Source organism: Hypomesus transpacificus, chromosome 4, assembly GCF_021917145.1.
Source record: "Hypomesus transpacificus isolate Combined female chromosome 4, fHypTra1, whole genome shotgun sequence".
Lineage (NCBI taxonomy): Eukaryota > Metazoa > Chordata > Actinopteri > Osmeriformes > Osmeridae > Hypomesus > Hypomesus transpacificus.
Window position 1 is genome coordinate 9,765,744 of NC_061063.1, and position 22,472 is coordinate 9,788,215.

General features: G+C 47.3%; 1 protein-coding gene across 1 annotated transcript in view; it reads right to left on the reverse strand.

The window, feature by feature from the left end:
• Window positions 1–22,472, reverse strand: part of dlgap3 (discs, large (Drosophila) homolog-associated protein 3) — a 74,648-nt gene that overhangs the window by 32,731 nt on the left and 19,445 nt on the right. The window contains exon 2 of the mRNA XM_047018753.1: window positions 2,701–2,747. The gene's annotated coding sequence lies outside the window, so the exon portion shown is untranslated. The remainder of the gene's footprint in view (window positions 1–2,700; window positions 2,748–22,472) is intronic.

Consider the following 22,472-nt stretch of genomic DNA (forward strand, 5'->3'; position numbering starts at 1 on the left):
CAATCAAAGACCTCGACGAACTCTCTTCTGATTCTCCTGAATGTTGTCGATCTGCTCAATAGACTTCCCTACCATCATCCCTACCATCGTCATGCCATGCCAGACTGTGTTTTTTATTTTTTATTAGTAAAATGATAATAACAGGCCATTGATATTGTCCATTCATTCAGTTATAACCTTTTATATATCAAATGTAAATATGTATGTTTGTTACATTGGATGCAGATGCATAATGTTTTTGGGAAATAGTAGACTGGGACCCTTTAAAAGAATGGCTTACAAATTCATATATTTAGCAGATATTAGTATAAAAGAACTCAAGGCACCCTAATTTATGCCCAAAGTCGAGGCATGAGGGGGGCTACAACAATACAACAATCATTTTTGTAAGATGGTGGAAGACTTAAATAAACGTATATACGTGAAACCAGCTAAATGTACAACCTAATTTTTGTACAGCCTTGCTACTAAATGTAGTAGCAAGGCTCTCAAGTTTTATCAAAAGTTTGGCGTAAGATTACCATACCATGTTTCTTATTGTCTGGTTTTTAACTGTATAACTCGAGACAACTATCAACTCCGCAGAAATCTGCACTTCTCAGCGTGAGAAATGGTTGAAATGTGAGTCTCACAGCAAATGCGTGAGATTTGAGAGACCTGTAGTGGGCTAATCTGCTCTTCCCCCAGTCAGCTCCACAGTCAGCACCACAGTCAGCACCACAGTCAGATCCACAGTCAGATCCACAGTCAGCACCGCAGTCAGCACCGCAGTCAGCACCACAGTCAGCACAACAGTCAGCTCCACAGACAGCTCCACAGCTCCACAGTCAGCTCCACAGTCAGCACCACAGTCAGCTCCACAGTCAGATCCACTGTCAGATCCGCAGTCAGCACCGCAGTCAGCTCCACAGTCAGCTCCACAGTCAGCACCACAGTCAGCTCCACAGTCAGCACCACAGTCAGCTCCACAGTCAGCTCCACAGTCAGCACCACAGTCAGCTCTGCAGTCAGCACAACTGTCAGCTCCTTAGCTCCACAGTCAGCTCCACAGTCAGCTCCACAGTCAGCACCACAGTCAGCTCCACAGTTAGCTCCACAGTCAGCTCCACAGTCAGCACCACAGTCAGCTCCACAGTCAGCACCACAGTCAGCACCGCAGTCAGCACCACAGTCAGCTCCGCAGTCGGCACAACTGTCAGCTCCTCAGCTCCACAGTCAGCTCCACAGTCAGCTCCACAACTCCAGTCAGCTCCACAGTCAGCACGACAGTCAGCTCCACAGCTCCACAGTCAGCACCACAGTCAGCTCCTCTTCCAGCAGCTCCTCAGATTTTATCCATATCAAACATGATTAAAGAAACAGAATACATATTGTGCGAGGCTGCAGGTGACAAGAATATCGATGTCTGTGTGTCTGTGTGCGTGTATGAGTGTAGTGGCATCATGGATGGACGTGTGATAGAGGGGCATTATGTTCTCTCCGGGGGTGGCTACGACGCCACAAGATGGCTGCTGGGAACACTACATCTCCCAGAATGCACTCCTCAGAAGGTTGCAGATGCCTCAGCCCTCTGATTAACAAGGGAGCTCAGGTGTGGTAAGGAGAAGGAAGAAAGGAGTGGGCACAAACACCAGGCAGGCAGCCTGGTACATGGAACAAAGTTTGTTCGGCTTTAGAGGAACTTTAATTTTACACCTACGGTAACAGGATTCCGGTTAGGAGCAAGTTTATGATGCCTATGTTTTTGCCTTTAAAAAAACTCTTATGTTGGCTTCCGGAAAGATTTTAGTTAATAACGGGTTAACGCAATCTCACTTTAACGCGACAAAAAATTGTGCCGTTAACGCAAGTTTGTTTTTGACCCTGGGAATCACCTGTTGTCACATGACTTCGACTGCCGACGGTAGCTGAATGATGGGGAGAGGACTTTTAGATGGGAAGTTCCATTTCAAAAAGTTGCGAGACAGCTCGGTTGGCAAAACTAACGCTGTGTGTTCTGATTGTCAGGCTGAGTTTAGTTATCACCGAAGTACTTCTAGCCTAAACTATCACATCCAAGCAAAGCACACAGCTAGCAGCAGCGTTAGCAGCGTTAGCTGTGGCAGCAGCGTTCGCTCCGGTAATATATGGCAGACAACACTCGCAAAACAAGCGAGCAGCTGATTGGGTTCAACAAAATAGAAACGGTATTGTTCAATATTAAGGTCAATCTGTGGTTGCTTAAGCATCTGAAGTATGTTTGAGTGAGATTTCAATATTATGGAGTAGGGTATCGTAGTAGGCTATGAGACAACATGTCTTAAATGTAGTTTATATTCCAGAACTAGTCTAATTTTGTGGATGTTTATTATACTGCAGTATAGTTTGTGCGTGAATAAAACTCCCTCACAATTTAAATTGTGTACCATCTGAACTTGTTATATGGACATTATTATCCAGTTAGGCCTATTTGAAGTTAAGTACACCATTTTAATTTTATTTCAACAAAAAAAAAAACATTTATTGGGGTAAAATGTTCACAGATTAAATAGATTGAATAATTTTGCCTGCTCTGTCCTGTGGTGATGCACTGCCCAACAACCCGCTTAGTGGTCAAGCCTCTCATGATACCACAGTGTGTGTGTGTGTGTGTGTGTGTGTGTGTGTGTGTGTGTGTGTGTGTGTGTGTGTGAGAGTGTGTGTGCCATTAGTTCTACTCACCACAGACTCATGAGGAAACGGTGCTCCATGTCTTCGGGATGAAAGGTCTGCAAACACACACAGCGGCTGAGTCATTGCATTCAGAAACTTCTACCACACTCCACCAGGAAGCAGAGAGGGAGGACAAAAGAAGGGAGTCAAATGACATAAAATGAACATGCTTTCCATCTTCCTTTGTCCTTCCTGTCCCCCCCCTAAAGTCTCCTCCTACTTGTAAATCGCTCCACAGACTGCCTGGAGGTGGAATATCCCAAAAGAAATCGTAGTGGCTGAATCGGTTGGTCCCCAAATAAAAAGCTCACTGACAGAAAATGTCTTTCTTTTTTTAGAGAGCATGGAATGGTAATAGTTAGGCTACAGTGTGTATGTGTGTGTCTGTGTGCATGTCAGCATCTGTGTGTATGTGTGTGTATATATGTGTGTGTATAATGATAAGGCCTGAGGAGAGAGCAGTAAGACAGGCAGGTCCTACTATGCATGCTCACACTGAATACCTCTCCCTGAGCCGAAGCACAAAGTCTATTAGATGAGGGCTACAAGCTAAAAGCTAATTCCTAATGGCTACAAGTTAAAGGCTACAAGCTAAAAGTTACAAGCTAATGGCTTCAAGCTAAAAGCTACAAGCTAAAGGCTAAATCCTAACCCTAAGACTAGTGATAAACATTAGCTGGGTGCAAAAAGTCTCCAACGGGCGGGGAAGTCTGTTAAACATGAACTATGTGTGTGTGTGTTCCGGTGGGGGGGGGGGGGGGGTACATATACAGTGTGTATGTGTGTATGTGTTTTTTTGTCTGTGTTTGTGCAAGCTCTCAGCAGCATACATATTTCATTTGCATAGGGTGTATTACAGTGACATCACATAGGGTGTATTACAGTGACATCACATAGGGTGTATTACAGTGACATCACATAGGGTGTATTACAGTGACATCACATAGGGTGTATTACAGTGACATCACATAGGGTGTATTACAGTGACATCACATAGGGTGTATTACAGTGACATCACATAGGGTGTATTACAGTGACATCACATAGGGTGTATTACAGTGACATCACATAGGGTGTATTACAGTGACATCACATAGGGTGTATTACAGTGACATCACATAGGGTGTATTACAGTGACATCACATAGGGTGTATTACAGTGACATCACATAGGGTGTATTACAGTGACATCACATAGGGTGTATTACAGTGACATCACATAGGGTGTATTACAGTGACATCACATAGGGTGTATTACAGTGACATCACATAGGGTGTATTACAGTGACATCACATAGGGTGTATTACAGTGACATCACATAGGGTGTATTACAGTGACATCACATAGGGTGTATTACAGTGACATCACATAGGGTGTATTACAGTGACATCACATAGGGTGTATTACAGTGACATCACATAGGGTGTATTACAGTGACATCACATAGGGTGTATTACAGTGACATCACATAGGGTGTATTACAGTGACATCACATAGGGTGTATTACAGTGACATCACATAGGGTGTATTACAGTGACATCACATAGGGTGTATTACAGTGACATCACATAGGGTGTATTACAGTGACATCACATAGGGTGTATTACAGTGACATCACATAGGGTGTATTACAGTGACATCACATAGGGTGTATTACAGTGACATCACATAGGGTGTATTACAGTGACATCACATAGGGTGTATTACAGTGACATCACATAGGGTGTATTACAGTGACATCACATAGGGTGTATTACAGTGACATCACATAGGGTGTATTACAGTGACATCACATAGGGTGTATTACAGTGACATCACATAGGGTGTATTACAGTGACATCACATAGGGTGTATTACAGTGACATCACATAGGGTGTATTACAGTGACATCACATAGGGTGTATTACAGTGACATCACATAGGGTGTATTACAGTGACATCACATAGGGTGTATTACAGTGACATCACATAGGGTGTATTACAGTGACATCACATAGGGTGTATTACAGTGACATCACATAGGGTGTATTACAGTGACATCACATAGGGTGACAAGACATCCTCTTTTACCCGGACATGTCCTCTTTTTGAGACCTAAAAAATGCGTACAGCAGGGATTCCAAAATCGTTTGTGTTTTTCTGGGTCTTTCACAAACTATTTATTACGCCCTTACAGGTTTTGCAAAGGGTATCTCCCTTACATTCCACCTTCTTGCGCGGGCTCTGACCAGTGTTGCCAACTCCTTAGTAAGGTAAGCAGCTATTGGCAGTCCTAAAAGTCGCTAAAAGTCGCTAAATGACGTCATAGCCTAATTTGCATAGTTTTCACAGATATGTAACAGAGAGGCACACACACATTTGAGGAAGTGAGTAAGAAACTAAGGCTGTGTGAGGTAAAATGTTGCCAGATGCATGATAATGATCCTCCAAATACGATCATTTTGAGCCGTTGGTACGATACTTCGCCATTTCCAATCTGGCACTGGTCTAATACAAACACACATTCAATCCTAACCAATGCTCTTAAAACTCAAAACCTTTTCTTTGCTGGAACACTTGCAATGGATGACTTGAACTGAAATTTCAAGTTATTTGTGCAAAGTAGGCCCCGGACTCAAATATATTGAATATTACTTTACCCAGAATCCTTTAGAGTCTGGCACAGTTTGACCAATAGGATGTCCTGGACAGAGAGGTTTCTGTAATGTCGCATTGCAGGAACTCAAGATATCTCATCATCATGTTCCCTCCCTCTCCCTTTTTCCTTTCTCTCTTCCCCCCTCTCTCTCTCTCTCTCTCTCTCTCTCTCTCTCTCTCTCTCTCTCCCTCTTTCTCCCTCTCTCCCCCGTCTCTCCCCTCTCTTTACCAAGGGGCTGCAGGGGTGTTCATTAGGCCCAGTGGTTCCAAATCAAATCAAATGTATTTGTATAGCCCTTTTTACACGCAAGCATGTCAAAGAGGCCTTCACATGCGCCCATAGAACTGCCCCTCAACCAACCGAAACCCTCAAGGAAGACAAGGAAAAACTCCCAGAAAAACTCCCAACGGGAGAAAAAATGGAAGAAACCTTGGGAGGAGCAATTCAGAAAGGGATCCCCTCCTCCAGAGACGGTTGGTAGGAGAGAGGAGCAGAACACAAGCTAAACATAGTCATACGGTGTAAATGGGTTTTGAAACACCAAAATCCATTGTTGGGCTTTATAGGTTACTAGGTACTACCCACCCAGGAAGCCAAACACAGTGCATAGCTTGAACACAGCCCAGAGCCTGACCACAACCCTGCATAGAGAGCCAAAGAAACGCACAGCCCATGAATTGACATTGGCCAGGTTTCCCAGATTCGTTAAGAAGCTCTTAACACTAAGAGCTTCTTAAGAGCGTTCTACAGCGCTCTTCGAACGTTCTTAAGAAGATCTTAGCGTTAAGAGCTTCTTAACGAATCTGGGAAACCCGGTCATTGTTACATTTAATGAATTTATTAGGTGCTTTTATTCAAAGCAACACATGAATAGATAAGATCAAGGAGCAGAAGTGCATACTTCTACAGTATGTTGGTGGTCTACTAAAATGAATATATGTTATGTACTAGCTATTTACTAGCTGCATTGCATCTACAGCCGACAAACCCACAAAACACAAAAACCCTCAGACACAGACACACACACATTCACACGCAGACACACACACACACACAGAGAGAGACACACAGAGACAGAGACACACACACAGATACACAAAGAGACAGACACACAGAGATACACACACAGAGACACATACACACTTTGAGACAGACACACACAGAGAGACACACATGGACTGGACACAGTTGGAGGAGGGGAGGGTAGATCAGGCAGAGAAATAGAGACAGAAAAGTGAGAGAATAGGAGGTGAAAAGACAAAAATGTAAACAAACCTCGTGGGAAATAAGGGCAACTGTCTCAATTTCAGGTTCATGAAGCTTTGGCTGAGTGTGTGTGTGACATCAGTATAAGCATTGTTGGAACACACACACTTCCTCTGTGGTCTTTCCATCAGGGCAAAGCACTTCCAGTCCATTCTCTTGTGACAGGAGGCAATATTTCATCCCTCCAGTCCACATCCTCACCTCTTCTCCCTATCTCTCTCGGTCTCCTGCCCATTTTAATCTCTTTCTCTAGCACACCTTCGCTCTCCCACAATGGTTTAACTCTCTCTCTCTCTCTCTCTCTCTCTCTCTCTCTCTCCCTCTCTCTCTCTCTACGTCTCTCTCTACCTCTCTCTCTACCTCTCTCCCTGTACTCTCTCTCTCTCTCTTCCTTTTTCTTTCCCATTACCTTTATGTCTTGCTGCTTTCCTCCCCCTCACTCCTGTTTTCCAACTCATTACTCTTCACATTTTAAGAAATAACAATGAAGCAAAACAAAACAGCAACACTTGAAAACAAAACCAGTCCAGTCTCAGATGAGCAAGAAGTTATGATAAATTAAATTCCTTTCAGACGATGAACACAGCCCTGCCCTCAGCGCTTTAAACACGCAAATAGCTGTTAGTAGCATACTCCTGCTTTCTCCATATCGTTTAGAGAGAGAGACACAGAGAGATGGAGAGATAAAGAGACAGAGAGATAGCGAGAGAAAGATGGTGGGAGAGAGAGAGAGAGATGGCAAGAGATAGAGAAATAGAGATAGTGGTAGAAAGAGAGAGATGAAAGACCAGGGTCCTGAATATAATAAGGTCCACAAACCCCGAGCCTGATGTAAACATCACTAAAGCATCTGGAAACATAAGTTACACTGACTGACCAGTCAGGTGAGGGAATAACACAAATACGTTAGGTGTGTATGCGTGAGTGTGTGTGCGCGATGTGTAGTGTGTCTGAACGTGTGCATGTGTGTGCTCAAGGGGTAGTGTGTGTGTGCTCAAGGGGTAGTGTGTGTGTGCTCAAGGGGTAGTGTGTGTGTGCTCAAGGGGTAGTGTGTGTGTGCTCAAGGGGTAGTGTGTGTGTGCTCAAGGGGTAGTGTGTGTGTGCTCAAGGGGTAGTGTGTGTGTGTGTTGTGGCAACCAGGGAGCTCACTCAGGCTTTGACGTCATATGACCGAAGAAAGAAAGATAGCACAACCAGGGCCAGTGTAACCAGGTGGGACTTCCTGCTGGAGGGGAAGGTCTGCTGGCAGCCCCCGGGGGATGCTGGGGGCTCTGGTCCAGTCTAAAGAGGAAACCAGGTGAATCACCTGTCGGCTGGAGCTCCGGCTGTGGTTGCTCTCTCCCCTGCCTCCCTGTACTGGTCAGCTGACATGCTGCGGCTCCCCTGGTAGGCTGACAAGCTGCAGCTGTGGTCCTCGTAAGCAGCTTGGGTGCAGGATCCTGTGGTACTCCCCATGGATCACATGACCCTGTGGTACTCCCCTGGATCACATGACCCTGTGGTACTCCCCCTGGATCACATGACCCTGTGGTACTCCCCCTGGATCACATGACCCTGTGGTACTCCCCCTGGATCACATGACCCTGTGGTATTCCTCCTGGATCACATGACCCTGTGGTACTCCCCTTGGATCACATGACCCTGAGCTCCAGGGTTGCCACAGTGTGTGTGCGCGAGCTGCCTTGTGCATTCTGTGTGTATGCAAGGTGTAGTGTGTGTTTATAAGTGTGTGTGCACAAAGTGTTGTGTGAGTGTGTGTGAGGTGTAGTGTGAGTGTGTGTGAGGTGTAGTGTGGTTCTGTGTGTGTGTGACGTGTAGTGTACAGTGGTTCTGGGTGTGTGAGGTGTAGTGTGGTTCTGGGTGTGTTTGTGTGAGGTGTAGTGTGGTTCTGTGTGTGTGTGTTTGTGTGAGGTTGTAGTTTGGTTCTGTGTGTGTTCTCCAGAAGGTCTTGTGGTAGTTCCATTGGTGTACAGACCACAGTGTTTACTCTATACTGCCTCACTGTAAGGCACCAGACTCTATACTGCCTTACTGTGAGCCACCAGACTCTATACTGCCTCACTGTGATCCACCAGACTCTATACTGCCTCACTGTGATCAACCAGACTCTACACTGCCTCACTGTGAGCCACCTGACCAGTTTATTAGTGTTCAGGCTACAGTCTTGGTAATGTGACACTGAACTCAAACTTTAATCTTTCCATCTTTCCTGTTCACACATGATTGTGACAGCAGACTGTGTGCACGTGTGTAGGTGTCTGTGTGTGTATGTATGTCTGTGTATTGACATTACAGGAACAAGTTATTAAAGCTACTATCCCTTCCTCCTACAACCTCTCCTGAATATTTAGTGATGAAGGAATATAATTTCAAAGTCTATTCAATCAAAATAGGTCCCTCCAGGAGCTGGTCCAATCAGAGCCTGGTGTTGTGTACCGTGGGTCATAGTGAGGTCATCAGGCGATGTCACCATGATGTGCTGTTGGCTCTTCCTTTCTCTCCTAATGAACAACACTACTCTTGGACACATAACTGTGTGGGTGTGTGTGTGTTTACTTGTTTGTGTTTGTTGTGTGTTTGTGTGTGAGAGGGAAGTCTTTCTTGAATAATGAGTGTGTGTGTGTGTTGACAAGAGCTAATTTAGTTTAAAATGCAATGTTCAAAGCAGCAGGCAGTACTTTGCAGTCTGACGGTGATGGGGTGTGTGTTTATGTGTGTGGGTACGTGTGTGTACATGTGTTCGTATGTGTGTTTGCGTGTGTGAATGATGATAAAAAGAGAACTGAGACATGATCAAAAGTACCAGGACACAATCCTGCACCATCAAACAAGCCCATCATAATGGTGACTGGTGTGGTAGAGAGGGGACAAAAGAGCGGGTCACAGAAGGGAGAGAGAGAAGAGAGATGTAGTGAAAGAGAGGGAGAGAGAGAAGAGAGATGTAGTGAAAGAGAGGGAGAGAGAGGAGAGATGTAGTGAAAGAGAGGGAGAGAGAGAAGAGAGATGTAGTGAAAGAGAGGGAGAGAGAGAAGAGAGATGTAGTGAAAGAGAGGGAGAGAGAGAAGAGAGATGTAGTGAAAGAGAGGGAGAGAGAGAAGAGAGATGTAGTGAAAGAGAGGGAGAGAGAGAGAAGAGAGATGTAGTGAAAGAGAGGGAGAAAGAGAAGAGAGATGTAGTGAAAGAGAGGGAGAGAGAGAAGAGAGATGTAGTGAAAGAGAGGGAGAGAGAGAAGAGAGATGTAGTGAAAGAGAGGGAGAGAGAGAAGAGAGATGTAGTGAAAGAGAGGGAGAGAGAGAAGAGAGATGTAATGAAAGAGGGAGCTAACATGACATGAATCAGTTTATGTTACAAGAGCAAGTAGCACTTGTAACTTATCAGCTTGGGATAAACGTCACTCTTTCTCTCTTTACCTCTCTTCCTCTCATTATCACTCTCTCCCTCTTTCTCTCTTTACATCTCTTCCTCTCATCCTTACTCTCTCCCTCTTTTTCTCTTTACCTCACTCTTCCTGTCATCCTCTCTCTCTCCCCTTTGTCCTTGTCTATCTAAATCTTTCCTTCTCCCTACCTCTTTCCCTCCTTCTCTCTAGCTCTCTCCCTCTCTATCTCTCTCTCCCTCTCAATTCAATTCAATGGGCTTTACTGGCATATGAAAGAAAAAAATGTTTATATTGCGCAAAGCAATGATGGAATTACAGAAATATTTCACAGCTTTATACATACTTATATTCACTCACACACATAATATTTAAACGTATCTACCTCTCTCCCTCTATCTACCTTTATCAACTTCATCCTCTCTCTCCCTCTCCCTCTCTCTCTACCTCTCTCCCCCTCTCCCTCTCTACCCTCTCCTTCTCTCCCTGTACCCTGTACTTCTCTCCCTCCTCTCTTCCTGTACCCTCTCCCTCTCTACCTCTCTCCCCCTCTCCCTCTCTACCCTCTCCTTCTCTCCCTGTACCCTGTACTTCTCTCCCTCCTCTCTTCCTGTACCCTCTCCCTCTCTACCTCTCCCTCTCTCCTTCTCTCCCTGTACCCTCTCCCTCTCTACCTCTCTCCTTCTCTCCCTGTACCCTCTCCCTTTACCCTTTCCCTCTCTACCCTCTCCCTCTCTCCCTGTACCCTCTACCTCTCTCCCTCTCTACCCTCTCCCTCTCTCCCTGTACCCTCTCCACCTTTCTCCCTCTCTACCTCTCTCCTTCTCTCCCTGTACCCTCTCCCTCTTTCCCTCCTCTCTCCCTGTACCCTCTCCCTCTCCACCTCTCTCCTTCTCTCCCTGTACCCTCTCCCTCTCTCCCTCCTCTCTCCCTGTACCCTCTCTACCCCTCTCCTTCTCTCCCTGTACTCTCTCCCTCTCTCCCTCCTCTCTACCTCTCTCCTTCTCTCCCTGTACCCTCTCCCTCTCTCCCTGTACCCTCTCCCTCTCTACCTCTCCCTAGCTGTAGCTCTCCCTCTCTTTTTCTCTCTCTGTATGCAGTTCCATCTTCTCTCTGCCTCTCTCTCTAGATATGAGGCAGGCACATCATTATGTTGGAATCACAGGCGTTACCATGGCCAAACATTTGCATATTTTGATTTGCATACATTTGTGTGTTTAATTGCAGATTAACTGTCTTCAGTATGGTTTGCTTGATTTGTTATTCAAATTATTTGTGCTAAACAGACTTTCCAAGGGTACCTGAATCTGACAACTTCTAGTGGTCTAGTGGTCTACTGGTTCCTGGTCTACTGGTTACTGGTCTCCTGGTCTCCTGGTCTACAGCTCCTGGTCTTTCAGAGTGCATAGTTCCCAATGTGATATACTCAGGTGTCCCTGTGTTTAAAAGGTTCAAAGGACTGTATTTACCTAACGCTACTCAAAGTGCTTTACATTTTTACATCTCACATCGACAGAATATTACAGTTTTTCACACTAATCACACACACGCACGCATGTCCACACTAGCACGCACACACACTAACACACATGCTCACACACGCAGATGGGGGTGGAGCTGCCATGCAGGGTGACCCTGCAGAGACAGAGCCAGGCTGGACTATCCCCACACTCCATGCAGGGGGACCCTGCAGAGACAGAGCCAGGCTGGACTATCCCCACACTCCATGCAGGGGGATCCTGCAGAGACAGAGCCAGGCTGGACTATCCTGACACTCCATTCATGTTTTGGCTTTTAGGTATTTTGTCATTTGTATTTTGTAAATTTCTCTTGTGTTTGTGTATCATGTTTCATATTAGTGAAGTGGTTTCATTTATCCCCTCCTTGAGTCACCACCTTACCGCGGTGGAGGGGTTTGCGTGTCCTAGTGATCCTGGAAGCTATGTTGTCGGGGGCTTCATGCCCCTGGTAGGGTCACCCAAGGCAAACAGGTTCCAGGTGAAAGACCAGACAAAGCGTGGCTCAAAAAACCAACCATGAAGAAATACAACAATGGTTCTCAGTTGCCCCTGCCCGGAAGCGGGTCACCGGGGCCCCCCCCTGGAGCCAGGCCCGGGGGTGGGGCTCGATGGCGAGCGCCTGGTGGCCGGGCCTTTTCCCATGGGGCCCGGTCGGGCACAGCCCGAAGAGACAACGTGGGACCCTCTTCCAGTGGGCTCACCATCCGCAGGAGGGGTCATGGGGGTCGGGTGCAGTGTGAGACGGGCGGCGGCCGAAGGCGGGGGCCTTGGCGGTCCGATCCTCGGCTGCAAAAGCTAGCTTTAGGGACGTGGAACGTCACCTCGCTGGCGGGAAAGGAGCCTGAGCTGGTGCGCGAGGTAGAGAGTTTCCGGCTAGATATAGTCGGCCTCGCCTCGACGCACAGCGTAGGCTCCGGAACCAGTCTCCTTGAGAGGGGCTGGACTCTCTTCCACTCTGGAGTTGCCCTTGGTGAGAGGCGTCGAGCTGGGGTGGGAATACTGGTTTCCCCTCGGTTCGGCGCCTGTACATTGGGGTTCACCCCGGTGGACGAGAGGGTAGCCTCCCTCCGCCTTCGGGTGGGGGGACGGGTCCTCACTGTCGTTTGTGCTTATGCACCAAACGGCAGCTCAGAGTACCCACCCTTTTTGGAGTCTCTGGGGGGGGTGCTGGAAAGCGCTCCTCCTGGGGATTCCCTCGTCCTCCTGGGGGACTTCAATGCTCATGTGGGCAATGACAGTGAGACCTGGAGGGGCGTGATTGGGAGGAACGGCCCCCCCGATCTGAACCCGAGTGGTGTTTTGTTGTTGGACTTCTGTGCTAGACACGGTTTGTCCATAACGAACACCATGTTCAAGCATAAGGGTGTCCATATGTGCACCTGGCACCAGGACACCCGAGGTCTCAGTTCGATGATCGACTTTGTAGTCGTGTCATCGGACTTGGGGCCGCATGTCTTGGACACTCGGGTGAGGAGAGGGGCGGAGCTGTCAACTGATCACCACCTGGTGGTGAGTTGGCTTCGATGGTGGGGGAGGACGCCGGTCAGGCCTGGCAGGCCCAAACGTAATGTGAGGGTCTGCTGGGAACGTCTGGCGGAACCCTCTGTCAGAAGGAGCTCCTCCGGGAGAGCTTCGATCATGTCTCGGGGGGGGCCGGGGACATTGAGTCCGAATGGGCCATGTTCCGGGCCTCCATTGTTGAAGCGGCTGACCGGAGCTGCGGCCGCAGGGCGGTCGGTGCATGTCGCGGCGGTAACCCTCGGACCCGGTGGTGGACTCCGGAGGTGAGGGATGCCGTCAAGCTGAAGAAGGAGGCCTATCGGACTTTATTGGCTGGTAGGACTCCAGAGGCAGCTGATGTGTACCGGCAGGCCAAGCGGAACGCGGCTTCCGCGAGAGAATGACTTCCGAACGGCTTCAAAAAGGTTCTGGACCACCATCCGGCGGCTCAGGAGGGGGAAGCAGTGCTCTGTCAACACTGTATACGGTGGGGATGGTGCGCTGCTGACCTCGACGGGGGACGTCCTGGATCGGTGGAAGGAATACTTCGAAGACCTCCTTAATTCCACCAACACGCTTTCCGACGTGGAGGCAGAGTCTGGGGACATCGGGGGGGGCCCTTCTATCTCTGGGGCTGAGGTCGCCGAGGTGGTTGAAAAGCTCCGCGGTGGCAGGGCCCCTGGGGTGGATGAGGTCCGCCCGGAGTTCCTTAAGGCTCTGGATGTTGTAGGGCTGTCTTGGTTGACACGACTCTGCAACATCGCGTGGACATCGGGGACAGTGCCTCTGGACTGGCAGACCGGGGTGGTGGTTCCCCTCTTTAAAAAGGGGGACCGGAGGGTGTGCTCCAACTTTAGGGGGATCACACTCCTCAGCCTCCCTGGGAAAGTCTATTCAGGGGTCCTGGAGAGGAGGGTCCGTCGGATTGTCGAACCTCGGATTCAGGAGGAGCAATGTGGTTTTCGTCCTGGCCGTGGAACAGTGGACCAGCTTTATACCCTCCGCGGAGTCCTGGAGGGTACATGGGAGTTCGCCCAACCAGTCTACACATGTTTTGTGGATTTGGAAAAGGCGTTCGACCGTGTCCCTCGGGGGCTCATGTGGGGGGTGCTCCGAGAGTACGGGGTACCGGATTTCCTGATCGGGGCTGTCCGGTCCCTGTACGACCGGTGCCAGAGTTTGGTCCGCATTGCCGGTAGTAAGTCGAACTTGTTTCCGGTGAGGGTTGGACTCCGCCACGGCTGCCCTATGTCACCAATTCTGTTCATTACCTATATGGACAGAATTTCTAGGCGCAGCCAGGGTGTTGAGGGGGTCCGGTTTGGTGACCTCAGGATCGGGTCGCTGCTTTTTGCGGATGATGTGGTCCTGTTGGCTTCATCGGGCCGTAACCTTCAGCTCTCACTGGAGCGGTTTGCAACCGAATGTGAAGCGGCTGGGATGCGAATCAGCACCTCCAAATCTGAGGCCATGGTAATCGACCGGAAAAGGGTGGAGTGCCATCTCCGGGTCGGGGAGGAGATCCTGAACCAAGCGGAGAAGTTCAAGTATCTCGGGGTCTTGTTCACGAGTGAGGGAAGAATGGAGCGCAAGGTCGACAGGCGGATCGGTGCGGCGTCCGCAGTGATGCGGGCTCTGCATCGGTCCGTCGTGGTGAAGAAGGAGCTGAGTCGAAAGGCGAAGCTCTCTATTTACCAGTCGATCTACGTTCCTACCCTCACCTATGGTCACGAACTATGGGTAGTGACCGAAAGAACGAGATCGCGAATACAAGCGGCCGAAATGAGCTTTCTCCGCAGGGTGTCCGGGCTCTCCCTTAGAGATAGGGTGAGAAGCTCGGTCATCCGGGAGGGGCTCAGAGTAGAACCGCTGCTCCTCCGCGTCGAGAGGAGCCAGCTGAGGTGGCTCGGGCATCTGATTAGGATGCCTCCTGGACGCCTCCCTGGTGAGGTGTTCCGGGCACGTCCCACTGGGAAGAGGCCCCGGGGAAGACCCAGGACACGCAGGAGGGACTATGTCTCTCGGCTGGCCTGGGAACGCCTTGGGGTCCCCCAGGAAGAGCTGGCGGAAGTGGCCGGGGGGAGGGAATTCTGGGCCTCCCTGCTTAGGTCGCTGCCCCCGCGACCCGATCCCCGGACAAGCGGCAGATGACGACGACGACGGTTTCATTTTATTGAATTTTTTCCTATTCCCTCTTTTTTATCTTGCCTGCTGCAATGCCGCAATTTTCCCTTGAGGATCAATACTACTACTAGACACACACACATATACACATACACACATACAGGCACACACACATATACATACAGACATGCACACACACACAAGGGATGCAGCGAGTAACAGATTAACTGCAATCTACAATATCTCGGTTTTGTAACCGTAAAGACTCAGCTACACCAAGTCTTTCTGTTTTCACTCTCAAAAAAGAGACATTATACATTATTTTTCTATAAACAACGATTGCACAGTGAATACAATTAATATGAACAACGATGGAACGGAGAGAAAAATTAAACAAACTTTGCCAGAGTTTGCTAAAAGTTCTGGAAAGTTCAGTTACCGTTTCCCTTTAAGTGTGCTATCGCAAAATTATTACGTGTTCTCCTGTTGCTAGCTCAATCTGATGGTATGTGATTTCCATTTCCATTTAGCAGACGCTCTTATCCAGAGCGACTTACACTAAGTACAGGGACATTCCCCCATGGTAAGTAGGGTGAAGTGCCTTGGCCAAGAACACAACGTAATTCGGCATAGCTGGGAAACGATCCGGCAACCTTCTGATTACTAGCCCGGTTCTCTAACTGCTCAGCCACCTGACACTTATCATCGCATGTGTTAGTTGGGTGTGACTGCCTTAGGCATAATTAGTGTGTTTGCTGAAAGCAAAGACACTACTGTTGTTCTGTTATTCTAATAATAACTACTGTTAAAAATGTTCAGTTATTGTGCAGAAAAGTGAAGCTAACGGTGGTTAACTAGCTAGTCACAGTCACAAATCCACGCAAGATTATCGATAATAGAACATCAGTTTAGCAGCTTGTTAACTTCTGGGACATAGCTAGTTACCTAAAATGGTAAGCCAGCTGCAGAAACGCCCCAGACAGAGGCCAGGGTTACAACATGTTGCTAGCTATGTTTCCAGGCTGTGATATCAACAGGAGGTGAGTAAGGGTTAGTATATATACTTTAACTACTCCACTCTAGGGTTAGGGTTAGTATAACTACTCTAACTACTCTACTCTAGCGTTAGTATAACTACTCTAACTACTCTACTCTAACTTACTTACCGTTCCGAGGCTCAGGTCTGAATCTAGGAGCAAAACAGAGCACAGCCGGCTTCTCTCCAGCCCAGGTGAGCAAAATTAAACATGTCATTATGGTTGCTAGGATGTGTTCTTCTGTAGCAGATAATCCAGTTCTCCAAAGCACAGGATGTGGCTGTGTGGTGTTATACACTGAGTATAAGGGTGTATATGTGATGTTATGGTGTTGTATGTGAGACCAACTATGATTTATCGCCTATACGGCCTCTCATAATAGTGTGTGTTAAATAATGACTGTGCATGTAAGAGAGTATGCCAGTTTATGTGCAAGAGTATAATGGTATATATGTCAAAGTATAATGGTGTATATGTGAGGTTATGGTGTTTTGTGTGGGAACACGTATGAATTATCGCCTATATGGCCTCTCATACACACACACATATACACATGTACACACACACACGCATATACACACACATATATACACACACACATATACAGACACACACACACACATACAACATAAGGATTACTACGTAACTAGTCCAGAGTTGACTTACCATGAGGAATGACTGTGTGTGTTTGCATCCCTGTGATCATATCTGTGTATGTTGTAGAAGGACCATTATTGGCTGGCGTTGCCACTGGCGATGTGAAGCCACATCATTAGATGGAGGGAAGAAACACTGGAGATGCAGAACTGACACGCACACACACACATCAATCTCATGGCCAACCCAGGGTAAATAATAGAATGGCACCACTGGGATAATGACAGAGAAAGGTGTGTGTGTGTGCACTTGTGTGTGTGTGCACTTGTGTGTGTGTGCACTTGTGTGTGTGCATTTGTCATTAATTAAATGTGTTCCCAGGTCAGATATGACCTAAGTAGGGTTAGGGTTAGGATCATGTCCCTAGGGTCATGTCAAGTATGAGAGCAGTTGGTACAACTATGACATTTCTCACTTAGACTTTGTGTATGTGTGTCAAGAGAACAGTCTGACTGCAGCAGTGGAAAGCAAGACCAAAGTAGTTACCAAGACAGGTTCCAACAGCCAGTTCACTCTCTCTCTCTCTCTCTCTCTCTCTCTCTCTCTCTATCTCTCTCTCTCTCTCTCTCTCTCTCTGTCTTCATCTGTCTGTCTTCATCTTCTCTCTCTGCAGTGGGTCACTGAGTGTAGATGGGTTTGGAGTACAGAGAGCTTCAGGCTAGAACCATCTGCTGCCTGCAGTCTGGCTGCATAGCTCTCTCTCTCTCTCTCTCTCTCTGCTGCCTGCAGTCTGGCTGCATAGCTCTCTCTCTCTCTCTCTCTCTCTCTCTCTCTCTCTCTCTCTCTCTCTGCTGCCTGCAGTCTGGCTGCATAGCTCTCTCTCTCTCTCTCTCTCTCTCTCTCTCTGCTGCCTGCAGTCTGGCTGCATAGCTCTCTCTCTCTCGGTCCTTCTCTCCCTTTTTCACCCTTTTTTTTCATCATGTATGTCTTCTTCTCCTTTTGGAGTGCAACCCATCATCACACACACACACACATGACGCACGCACACACACAAACCACACGCACACACATGCTTTGTGTCATTAATGCATTGCAGGGTTTACAGACCCAGCCAGAAAAGATCCACTTTAATCTACAGATGTCACAGTCATCATCATCACCACTGACATCATCAGTGGAAACACAGTTTTTCAAGAATTTTCAATACAAAAACTATTTACAAAATACAATACAAAACTGCACACAGGGAAATAAACACACAAACACACTGCTGGGTTGTGTGTTTGTGTAATAAAAACACTTGATCAAACATCTGACAGCCAAGGACTCCTAGCTGCCACATATCAACAATAAAAAGCATAATGAGTGTGTGTTCCTGTGTGTGTGTGTGTGGGTGGGATAGTGCCTAGTGTGTGTCTGGGTGAGGGTTTGTGGCCTAGTGTTTGTGTTGGAATGTGTGTGGTTGGGAGTGTGTGGCCCAGTGTATGTGTGTGTGGCCTAGTGTATGTCTGTGTGGAATTCGGCTCTCGGCATTGTGGCAGGCCTGATTTGTAGCAGTAATATCGGCAGACCAGCCTAGACAATGAAGGCCCCTCCATAGGCTGACACACATACACGCATACACACACGCTCACACGCACACACACACGCTCACACGCACACACGCACGCTCACACGCACACACATACGCTCACACGCACACACGCTCACACGCACACACGCTGTATAAAATGCTGTTTAGGTGGACGAAACTCAGTTGATTGACCTGCACTTCAGACCTTGGCACTTTGCTGCCTGAATCTTCGTTTTATCTTAACTTAAGAACTTCAATTTTTATTATATCCACTCTGAGACTATATTTTATAAGAAATCTAGTGAAAAGCGGTGGATGATCTTCATACTTTTGGAGATTTTTGGTGGATACTATCTCGGCCTACTTCGTCTGCTGAAGCCTGAGGATTTTCCTAGCAGAGAATCTCAGCACACCATGCCACCCAAGAAGGACTAAAGCAGCAACTAAAATAATAGAGAGGAGTTGATGTCGTTTTTAAATGTACGAGATCTTATGGGTCAACAAAGCAATCTGTTCATGAAACTTCTGCATCAGCAGGAAAACAAAGAAAAATTTGAAAATTGAGTCAGAGAGAACAGTTGCTTGTTGCCCAGAATGAAAGTCAGCTGTGTATCAATGAGAAACTTCACCTGGATAGTAGTCAGATGGTGATTGAACGTGCATATAGGACTGGCAATCCATCTGGATATTCTGGAAAGAGACTTAGGCCTATCATGATCAAATTCCTTAGATACAAAGATAAAATGGCTGTTCTGGGAAAGGCTAAGGATCTGAAAGGCACCAACATCTATGTGAATGAGGACTACACTGAAGCTGTCAGGCAAAAGCATAAGGAACTCATTCCAGCCATGAAAGCTGCCAGAGAACGAGATGAAATAGCCTACATCCAACATGACAAGCGTACTGTCCACCCCCCTGCCCAAAAGCATAATAATTAGAGAGGCACCAAAGGACAGGAACTGGAGCGAGAGACTAGTTTGCTGGTTTCATTTTTGGGGATAGTACACTTAGGTCTTACGATAGGTCTTGTTATGGTCCATTTGAATGTCTGCAGCATAAGAAATAAGGTACATGAACCTAACTATCTCATTACAGAAAAGTCTGAAATGTAAGGTCAATATAGTACATAAAAGGATGTTCAATACATGACGTGATGCTTTTTTTGTCCCATACTGTGACGTTTGAGAACCTAAAACTCAGTTTAACCTAGTGCACATGCAAACACAAAAACGGAGTTTTCAGAAATCTCCACTTTGGCCGGAGTTTTTAGAAATGATCATTTTCCGTGATAAAACCTCAGTTTTCGTGTAAATGAAAGGCAAAACCGCATGAAAATATATGCGTTTTTCTTCCGTGCAAACGGGGCCTCAGTCCTACTAAGAAAAACAACATCTAATAAACATCTAATACAAAACACCTGTAACAGGCCAGCCTGACCCTAACCCAGCTTTTTTTTATTTTTTACTTCTGTCGCTTTCCCTTTGGCAATCCCTCCACCCTTCCCTCCACCCTTCCCTCACTTCCTCCACCCTTCCCTCCACCCTTCCCTCACTCCCTCCCTCACTCCCTCCACCCTTCCCTCAACGCTTCCCTCACTCCATCCATCTTTCCCTCACTTCCTCCATCACTGGAGGGATGTCAACTTTCAACTCAGTGAAATGTTACTGCAACTCCAGTGTTAGTAAGTCCAGGATGAAAAGGAGGAGGGAGAGAAGTAGGAAAGGAGTCATCTTGAGTTTCCTGGTGAAGCAGAATAGGAGCCATGTAGAAACACCAAGCTGAGACTAGCTCTGCTTTGTAAATAACCCAAACCTTTCACTGATGTTACTTACAGTTTAGGAACATTTCTGAATGACGTTTGTGAGTTTATGACTATCATTGGAGAGACAGAGAGACACAGAAAGGGAGAGAGAGAGGTAGGGAAAGAGACAGTGAGAGACAATGAAAGAGAGTGACAGAGAAAGACAATGAGAGGGAGAGAGAGAGACAATGAGAGGGAGAGAGAAGGAGAGTGAGAGAGAGAGAGATGTGACTTGGCTGTGGATCAGTGAGCCTCTGCGTCTGTCTTACTGTTGATAAAAAAGCCCCTCCTCTCTCTCTCTTTCTCTGTCTCTCTCTTTCTCCCTCCCTCCCTCTCCCTTTCTATCTCTTTTTTTCAGAGAGAGAGAGAGAGAGAGAGAGAGAGAGAGAGAGAGAGAGAGAGAGAGAGAGAGAGAGAGAGAGAGAGAGAGAGAGAGAGAGAGGGAAAACAGCAAATTAAGGAACAGTAGGACAGTACAGTCTGAGAGGCAGACAGGAAAGAATAAGAAAGGGATGAGGGAAGGAAGGTGGAGTGGCAGTAGCTGGTTTAGGCCTGCAGTGAGGAACAGATAAATCCACAACCTTCTGCCAGACGCTAACACATACACACACGCACCCAAATACACACAAACACAAAAACACACCGACATACACACACACACTCACAAACACAGATTTATACACACACTCACAAACACACGACACAAACACCGATAAAAACACACCCACAAACACAGATATATACACACACACACACAGACACAAACATACACACACAGACACAAACATACACACACAGAAACATACACACACACCCACAATCAGATGACACAAACACACATATATACATACACACAAACACACTTAGACACAACCCCATGAACACAGCACAAACACACAGACACACACAAACAATCACACACAGACCACTGTTTGATTCCTGCCAGTCTCAAGCATTTCAATTACCCAGCATGCCTCTCTCTCCAAGATTAATAAGCATCCTGTGAGAATCCCTGTCATTGGCCAGGATCCACCCATAGAAAGAGGGAGGGAGAGAGAGATTAAAATAGAGAGAGAATGACTGATGTCTCTCCCTCTCTCCCCTCCCCCTCCCTCCCTCCCTCCCCCCCCCCCCCCCCCTCTCTCTCTCTCTCTCTCTCTCACCTCCCTCTGTCTCTCCTTCCCTCCTTCCCTCTCTCCCTCCTTCCCTCTCTCCCTCCTTCCCTCTCTCCCTCCTTCCCCCTCTCCCTCCTTCCCCCTCTCCCTCCTTCCCCCCTCTCCCTCCTTCCCCCTCTCCCTCCCTCCATCCAACAGGTGCGCAGACCAGGTTCCAAGGAAGAGGGAGTTGCAGGATGCTAATGTGATGAATAATGAAAATCTGTCGTATCCTAGAAACCAGCTCCAGGGAAACAGTGCTATGGTGACAAGGCTGGCTGTCAGTCAAACTGGAATGTGTCAACAGACAAGTGCCGCTCTATAGGAGGAGGAGAAAATAAGAGAAGAAGAGAGGAGATCCATGGCCTCCTTTGCAGGTGTCGTTAGGGTGGGAAACTTGTCAGCAACAAAGTATTATTAAAGGGGCGATTGATTGCTAAACTGATTTGACCTTGTCATAGTTGAAAAATTACAGTTTGGTGTAAAATAGACATACTAGGCCGCAAGGTGAACCACAAAAAGTATTTTAGAAAATGATTTCCGCTCCACAGTCTGGCATCTACACAATCTTTAGCTCATAAAAAATAAGGTGTCATGCTAAGCTACCAAAAAAAGGTTTGTCGCTAAAATTCCAGTCAATTGTCGATGCGTCTATGTTTTATGCAGAATTAGTTTCTTCAGAGCGTAATAGGATTTTGGTGGCACGGTTCGACACGTGATCGTTCTACACCAATAAGGTAGCTGCTTTTTGTCAACATGGATGGATATGTTTGGCAAATAGAGGATGGGACCTTGCACGTCACCTGGATGACCAGAAATTTGGCCCCTGACAGCATTTTGCATTTGATACACTGCGGCTGCAAAAGTGCCTGTGAGGCAGGCAGATGTTCCTGTTTTTTGCTAGGACTGTGTTGCACAGACTTACATTTACATTACATTTACATTTAGTCATTTAGCAGACGCTCTTATCCAGAGCGACTTACAGTAAGTACAGGGACATTCCCCCCGAGGCAAGTAGGGTGAAGTGCCTTGCCCAAGGACACAACATCATGTGGCACGGCGGGGAATCGATCCGGCAACCTTCTGATTACTAGCCCAACTCCCTCACCGCTCAGCCATCTGACACCCTTGGGTGTGACCTAAAGACTTAGGTCGTTGTTGTAATTGGGGGGTTAGATGGCTCAGCAGTTAGGGA